This window comes from Marmota monax, unplaced genomic scaffold (assembly GCF_021218885.2).
Source record: "Marmota monax isolate L192 unplaced genomic scaffold, Marmota_monax_Labrador192_F-V1.1 WCK01_AAM20220418_F8-fsc00197, whole genome shotgun sequence".
NCBI lineage: Eukaryota > Metazoa > Chordata > Mammalia > Rodentia > Sciuridae > Marmota > Marmota monax.
The window spans coordinates 2109093-2117095 of record NW_026694815.1 but is presented as its reverse complement, the minus strand read 5'-3'; the positions used below and the strand labels follow the sequence as shown (position 1 = coordinate 2117095).

Below are 8003 nucleotides of genomic sequence, written 5' to 3'. Positions count from 1 at the left end.
CTTCTCTAAGAGGAAGCAGATAGGACAAGAAATAATCATGATGCTATTTAATAAGTACTAGGATAATAGCTTGAACTAAGATTCGGGAGAACAGTTACTTACTGATATTTGAGGAGGGCTGTGGGAATCTTCGCAAAGGAGATGACACCTGACCTGAGTGTTGAAGGATAGACATGATTTTTGCCCCGTTAAATGATATGTCAACAGGGAATTGCAGATTTCCTTGCTATGCAAAAAGCATTTACTGAATCTGTGTCCATTGATTCAAGAGCATGAAGATAAATTTAATGCTGAAGCAGGAGACTAAGTGAATTCTAAAATTGAATATAAATTTGGATCTATGTTTGGACATGATGATGATGGGGGAAGGAAAAGGTATATAGTATTTGTTGGTTGTTACTATTTGCTAAGTGTTCATATGACTGGTGCCAATCTGAAAATTCAGTGAAGCTGCTATTTGTACCTATTCATATCGAAAGATAAGAAAAATGTTCAAGGTTATTATAGAGCCAATATTTGGACTTGGATTTTCCTGACTGCAAAAATCAATGCAATTTTCCCTGCACACTGTCACACCTCTCCTGAGTACACTCTGTACATGCATGCACACAAATTCATTAGTATTGCAAATCAATATACACACATAGAAATAAATGCACACATCAATTTACACACACATAATATCTTATAAAGTTCTTCATTATGGTATGCATCTATGTTGGAATATTTTTGCCCACCAACATTGTGATTTGGAAATCAAATATATGAAACATTTTAAAATAAATGCTTTATTTAAAAATAAATTGGGGGATTTATATGGATGGACATTTAAAGAACTAATCCTAGTTTTAGCTGTGCTCTTTTCTTTTGGTATAAAATATCCATAGTACAGCTTATACCTGTGCCAATACTCAGCCCATCTCTGCCCCTCTTTACTGAGATCCTTTCAACATGTAGCTCACTTACTGTTTACAAACACTTAGAAGTGTTAAAATCCTACATGTCAACAGGTTGGGGATCTGGCTGTTGAGTTAAATGGGGGCATTTTTTTGACTTCATAGGGTCTTTACAAAGGAGATCAAAGGGATGCATTATGTTTCCATACATAACTTTATAGGACAGATGGAATCCACCTTGAAAGACCCATGACACTTAAAGCCAGATTATCAAAAGTTTCAGACACTAAAACCTATTAGCTTATGCAGACCTTAGCTTCACACTATCAGCACCTTTTAGCTTCGTTTATAGGTAGTCGACAAACCAATTTGAATTTTAACTACTGCCAAAGTTCAATCATGGGTGAGAAGGGTGACCACTGAAATATGGGTTGTTATAATGATGCTTTGTCTTGAAATGTGGACTTGTTCCCTTGAATTATGCTATCACACAAATGACTAAATCACAATTTGAATTAAAAAAATTAACCACTCAATTTTGGGAAGAGTTCCAAAGCTTAGAATGGTATTTGGCTAGATGGTAGCTTCACAAATCTGTTCTGTTTGATGGAAAAAAGAGCATGAAAGAAAGTTGCTCATTCTTTCATCTTCCAGAAACTCCAAAGGATTTTGCTCCTACCCACATCTAAAACTTGAAATACCCACAACCTTTGAGTTTTCCCCCTCAAGCCTTGAAACAAATTGCTGTTACAAATCAGTGTTGTACTTGAATATCCCCACTTTTATTAGTGAAATGACTCCTATGTGCCCAAAATATTAATAATTAAAGAATAACAAAAATCTTGTTTTGTAAAAGCCATTTAGATATACTATATGTAGTTATTAAAAATGAGAGGGAGGATGGAATGGTAAGGGAATGGGGAGGGGGAAATGGGGAATGAAATAAAATTCTTTGCATGTATAATTTTGTTAAAATGAAACCAAATACTATGTTTAATTATAATGATCTAAAAATTTAAAAAATAATTTTTATTATCAATTAAGAGGTTTTAAAGGCATCTTTTTGATAATGTATGAACTTTGTCCAGTGTTTGGAAATATTTTTAAATGTAAATAGGTCCTAATTGTATTAATATGCAGAGTCCCAATGATGTAATGCCTTTTATTTATTTCATTTTTTAAAGATAGAGAGAGAGAAATAATTTTTTTAATATTTATTTTTTTTAGTTTTTGGCGGACACAACATCTTTGTCTGTATGTGGTGCTGAGGATCGAACCCGGGTGGCACGCATGCCAGGCGAGCGCGCTACCGCTTGAGCCACATCCCCAGCCCAATGTAATGCCTTTTATATAACTATTTATTTTACATGGTGCCATTAAGGGAAATATTTTGGTTTATCTATATTATGATACCTCAGGTTGAAATATTATTAGGGTTTTTATTTTCTCATATTTTAAATAGTTTGCTTGATTAAATATTTCCCAAATAGATGCTCTATCTGTTCATTTCTTAATGACTTGCCTATTTATCAATTCAGCACTTGAAAAAGAGGATTAAAACAATTGAATATTATTTTTAAAAGAGTATGAATGCACAGGCACTAAATTAGGTACGGAAATGTTTAATCTCTGTACACATTATGCTTATCTTTCAAAAATGTTCTTTTCAAAAATACATATTTGCTGTATTTATACTTAGTATAAATATACTACATTTTTTAGTAATAAAAGTTAGATACCAGACATACTCTGAAGTGTCATAAGTTTAGTTTGCTCAAAAAAAATTCAATTTCTTTTGGTGTTTTTAGTAATCTGCCTCTTTTCTTTTTTTGGTCTATTTGTTTAGGAGCAATTGCAAGTCCTTTGTTTCTATTAATGTAAATCTCCTTCCCAGCCTATTGCCAGTTATACTCTATGATGAGGATTTAAACTTTGTAAAACAGAACAGTTTTGCCTGCCTGTTCTTTGAGCCACCCTTTGAAGAGCGCTCTTTTCCATTTCTGTCTTGTGGAGATCCATCAAGAGAAGAAGGTTACAGGCGTCCACCCATCTGACAGGTGTGTAGGTAGCAGAAGTCTCTGTCTTCCTTTGTTGGTGGCTATGAAACCACAGGTGTTGAACATCAGCAGCAGCACCTGTTTGATAGTGAGGCTTTGTCTATGTCAGGTGGAGACATTTACACTAAATTTGAAGGGAAAAAACTCTCATAACTTTGTTGTCTAGGCTGAGAAGCATAAAACATTTTTTTTTTTACTGGTTTTAAAGCTGTAAAGATTGTTGTGGCTTTACCTCTCTCATTTATCGGTAAGAGTCTTGTTTTAACTTGACTACAAAAACAGATACAGTTTATTCCTTATTAAAAAATATTAAACAGTTTTTAAGTAGAATACGATACAGGTTCAGCATTTAGTCAAGAGCTCTTGAGCAGAGTAGATGCCTTACTCTGGTTGGAAAATATACCACCTTTAAGACATTTGTATTTGTTCAGATCCTTTGGGTTTAAACTATAATTGTACTTTGTTTTTTATCACACTACCTGTCGCCTTAATTAAGACGTATGTAGCACAAGGTCAGAGGCACTGAAAAAAGTCTCGCTTAAAAACACAGAAATTATCTTTGGTATCTCTTGGCCACTCTGGCTCCGATCCAGCTGTCACTTGTCTTCCATGATTCATTCTGATAATGTTAACCAGCTGTCGATTTAAAAATCTATCAATGCTGGAGTTCATTGAAGCCTTCTTGGTTCTTTCTGAAATAGCTCAAACAATATACTAGTGATTTTATATTCTCTGTGGTCAAATAAGTCATTGTTATTCTGCAGTCCAGGTGAAAAGTGCATCTACCATGCTTTCAGATATGCTCATGTCTGAGTGGGACTCAAAAGGAAAAATGATTCTTTTATTTGCATCATTAAAAAGTATCAGAAAGGTTTCTCTCTCCATGTGTCAATGTGTGACAACAAGCATTTTCCTAAATACTTTTAACATCATGATTCTTTTTGTTATCATTAGGTAACACTTATAACAGTATTACTCAAGAGAAAAGGCCACATGGCTCACCAAATAACAATAATTTGGCAAATAAAAAATAATTTGTCTCTCCAATTTATTAAATGTATCTAAATCATAGATATTGTTATTAAAGTAATAACATTCCATGAAAAGACTTAAAAATAATCCTTTATGTATTTTAATCTTCCTTATGATACAAATTCAATCTTGAGTATTCTAATAGGAATGTTTGGGTGAAAATTGAATAATGACACACTGAATAATAATGGCAAAAGCTATTTTATTTTGGTCTACTCTGTCACAAAGCTCCTTTAATCTTGAAAAGAAGGAACCTGGAAAGTATGAGAAAAATGAGACTAGGAGAGTTTAAGCCACTTGCAGTTATCCAATTAATAAGTTAGGATGTGGTTAGAATTAGTTGTTTTTTTTCAGATAAGAGTGTACTTATTAATATGCATTGGATTGAGTTTATTCCCCAAGATTTCTAGTGCGCGCACGCTTGTGTGCACGTGCTCAGTGGTGATTTCTTTAAATCACTTAAAATGGGAAAACCAAACTGGTAACATTATAATGTATTCTTCCCATGTTTTTGACACAGATCATTTCATTTAATTTTATCACATCACCCTATGGAATAGTGCTATTGTTCTAATTTACAGAGGTAAACCCTTTGATAAGCAGAAAAAGCTAGACTTGAACACCAGCCTCTCCTGCTACAGGAACTAGGGTATACTGCATGCTAGCCTTACTCTGTAGAGAGTCTTTACTCTGTAGAGTTGACTGTTCAGGAGTCACAGGGCTTAAGGCTAAATTTACACTGAACCTGGGGTCTATTGTAAAAGTTGCACAATTTGTTTAATCAAACCTAACGTGAAAATTTTTTTCTGTGTCTCCCAAAATTGTAAGAAAAAATAGAGCAGTTAATTAAGGATCTTAGTTTTGTTATTAAGGCTTTAGTAAATGTCTTAAGTCTTATCCCAGAAAAATGATAATATTGGTAGAGAAGAGGCAGGAAGTATGTTTTTTCCTGCTCCAAATGTTACCTCTGCTGCCTGAGCAACCTCCCACCCCCACCAAATCTAGAGTTGGTCAACAATGGTGAGAACTATTTGTACAAGTTAGAAATTGGCTGAATAAGAAACTGATACCCTTCATGTTCTCTGTGGTAGTGTTGCTGTGTGCCAAGCTTCCTCATGAATTTTATGGTTATTTTCTTTCTGTCATTCAAAATATTTCAGTTGCCCTTTTGGGTGTGTCTCAAGGTTATAAGAGAAAATAAATCGAATTCACAGATGGACCGAGGAGCTCAAATGAGTTAACAGATATAAAATGACAAGTCCTGCCTCTTGTCTACAAGGACTAAATAAATATTTGATTCCTAATTTTAATTAAATACATTTCCTTCTAATGGGAGCTTACTTTATATCCTGACTTATTTTTCTACTTTTATTGCTTTATCCTTCATAGTATGTCTGTTGCCTTTAGTATAATAATAGAACAATTGATTGACATAAGTGTTACAAAGACCTTAACTTCTATCAAGATGACATGTAAATTTATATGTTTATATGTGAGATACCCCCCAAAAGCTCATGTGGGAGACAATGCAAGAAGGTTTAGAAGTGAAATGATTGGGTTATGAGAACTTTAACCTAATCAGTGCATTAATCCCCTGATGGAGATTAACTAGATGGTTACTGTAGGCAGGGAGGACTGGAGGACATGGCTGGAAGATGGGGTTCCAGGGTGTGTGCCTTTGGGGTCCTTGTTGAATGGAGCTCTCCCTCTGATTCTTGGGTACCATGTTCCCAGATTTTTTCCTCTGACACATTCTTCCACCATGACATCCTGCCTCACCTCAGACCCTGAGGAATGGAGTTGGTTATCTATGAACTGAGACCTCTAGAACTGTGAGCTCCCAAATAAACTTTGGCTCCTGTAATTGTTTTGGTCAGGTCCTTTGGTCACAGCAACGAAAAAGCTGGTGATAACAGTCACTCTGTTATGCACTGCTTTCTGTGCATAAAAGGCATAAAAACTGTCTTCTGTTGATCCGGTTTAATTGTAACTATTTAGCCAAGTTTCAGTCTTTGTTATAGAATTCATATACAAACTCATATTAACAAATTTAATTATATCATTAAAATAATACATCACTAATCCTCTTGTTCACTCCACTACTGTAATTGCTAAAAGGCTATGAAGCCCAATATGAGTGTTTTTAAACACATATGCACATGTCCCATTTGAATCTAATATTTGTATGTGATTAAAAAACTATAAATTGTTTTTTTTGCATTCAGGTGAATTTTAAAGAATATTATGTGCCCATAATTTTTTGAAAGTTAGTTGAATTTTCAGATTTTGAGATAGTTTCTTTTTCTCTCCCAGCTTATTCTTCAATACTGTTTTAGGGAGTACTATTTGTTCTTTTCTTGGTTGTTCCAGGACACATGAAGTAAAGGCCAGATGTTAATCCAAAGTATAGTGTTTTGTATTATGTGAGTTATCACATAAAGATATATGTAGAACAGAAAAGTCTTCAGGTAGCTTGTCATCTTGCATCCTCAGGAGTGTGTGCCTAATCTCAGCTGGTCTGCCTGAGACCCCCTGAGCACCAACCCTAGTCCCCCAAGGGGTCCTATTTCTGCCCTTACAAGATGAAAGAAACTATCATGAACCAGGAAAAATTCGCCAAACTGCAGGCACAATTGAGCATTGGTGGGAAAAGAACTGCTTGCAGAAAGAAGGTGGTTTATAGAACAGCTACCACAGATGATTAAAAAAAAAAAAGACAAAAACCAAAAAACAAAAACAAAACTTCAATTCTCCTTAAAGAAGTTAGGGATAAACATTATCTCTGGTATTGAAGAGGTGAATATGTTTACAAACAAGGAACAGTGATCCACTTTAACAACTCTAAAGTTCAGGTGTCTCTGGCAGCAAACACTTTCACCATTACAGGCCATGCTGAGACAAAGAAGACAAAACTACAGAAATGCTACCCAGCATCTTAAACTAATTTGGTGCAGACTGTCTTACTAGTTTAAGGAGACTGGCTAAAGCTCTGCCCAAACAATCTGTGGATGGAAAAGCACCACTTGCTACTGAAGAGGATGATGATGATGGAATTCTAGATCTTGTGGAGAATTTTTGATGAAGCTTCTAAGAATGAGACAAAGTGAACTGATCAACTTCTGAAGAAGATAAACTTGAAGAAGTTACTGGGAGCTGCTATTTTATATTATGACTGCTTTTTAAAATTGTTTTGTTTATGAATCTGATAAAATTTAGATCTCTAATATTTTTAAGCCCAAGCCCATTGGACATTGCAGCTCTTTTCAGTTTTTGCTTATACACATTTTGTTCTTTGTAGCTAATTAAGCTTAAGAAACCTGGGAATAAAGATTGAAACAAAGGTTATTAAAAAAAAGAAAGAAAAGAAAGAAATTATTTCAGATACTATGGAACCAGTGTTAAGAGTAGACCTGATATTCTGTACAGGCCCTGTTTCCTAAACATGTTTAAATATGTGGACATCTTTAACTTTCACCAAGAAAGTCTCTGATTTTTCTTGAGACAAACTGCTGTTTTCCTTCATCTGTCATATTCCCACTTTTGAAAGGGAGATAGGATAAGAAAAATTATGATATTTGTTCTCCTAAATTGATAATATGAAGAAGTATAGCACAGGCACAATGACATAGCCTCTTCTCAATGTCACATTTCCAGGTCAGAAGAAGCACTGGACATGCAGCTTCAGTGGACCATTGCCAACTGAGAAACCAGAAATGTACATTTTTTATGTGAATAAATATTTAAAGAGAATTAATGAATTTAAAACATTTTAAACGCTAGAATATATTGAATAAGGCTTCCTTGCCTTCAGGTCTCCAGGTTGTGGTAATTTGGCCTTTATTTCTTTTCATGTGGTTCATCCAGAGAAATTGATAGACTACCAATCAACTCAAGATACGGTATTTTCTTCCTTTCTTGATGTTTTCCCTTTTCAGTTAGCATTATTGACATTGTTATTTTTTCCTTTCAAAGAAATATTATTGTTCAAGAATTTAGGTTAGCCACCTTGAGTCAATAA

The 8003-nt window shown here is 34.5% G+C and overlaps 1 pseudogene; it reads left to right on the top strand.

Moving 5' to 3' along the window:
* Window positions 1–6567: 6567 nt before the first annotated feature.
* LOC124080127 (transcription factor BTF3-like) lies at window positions 6568–7092 on the top strand (annotated as a pseudogene).
* The last annotated feature ends 911 nt before the right edge of the window (window positions 7093–8003 follow it).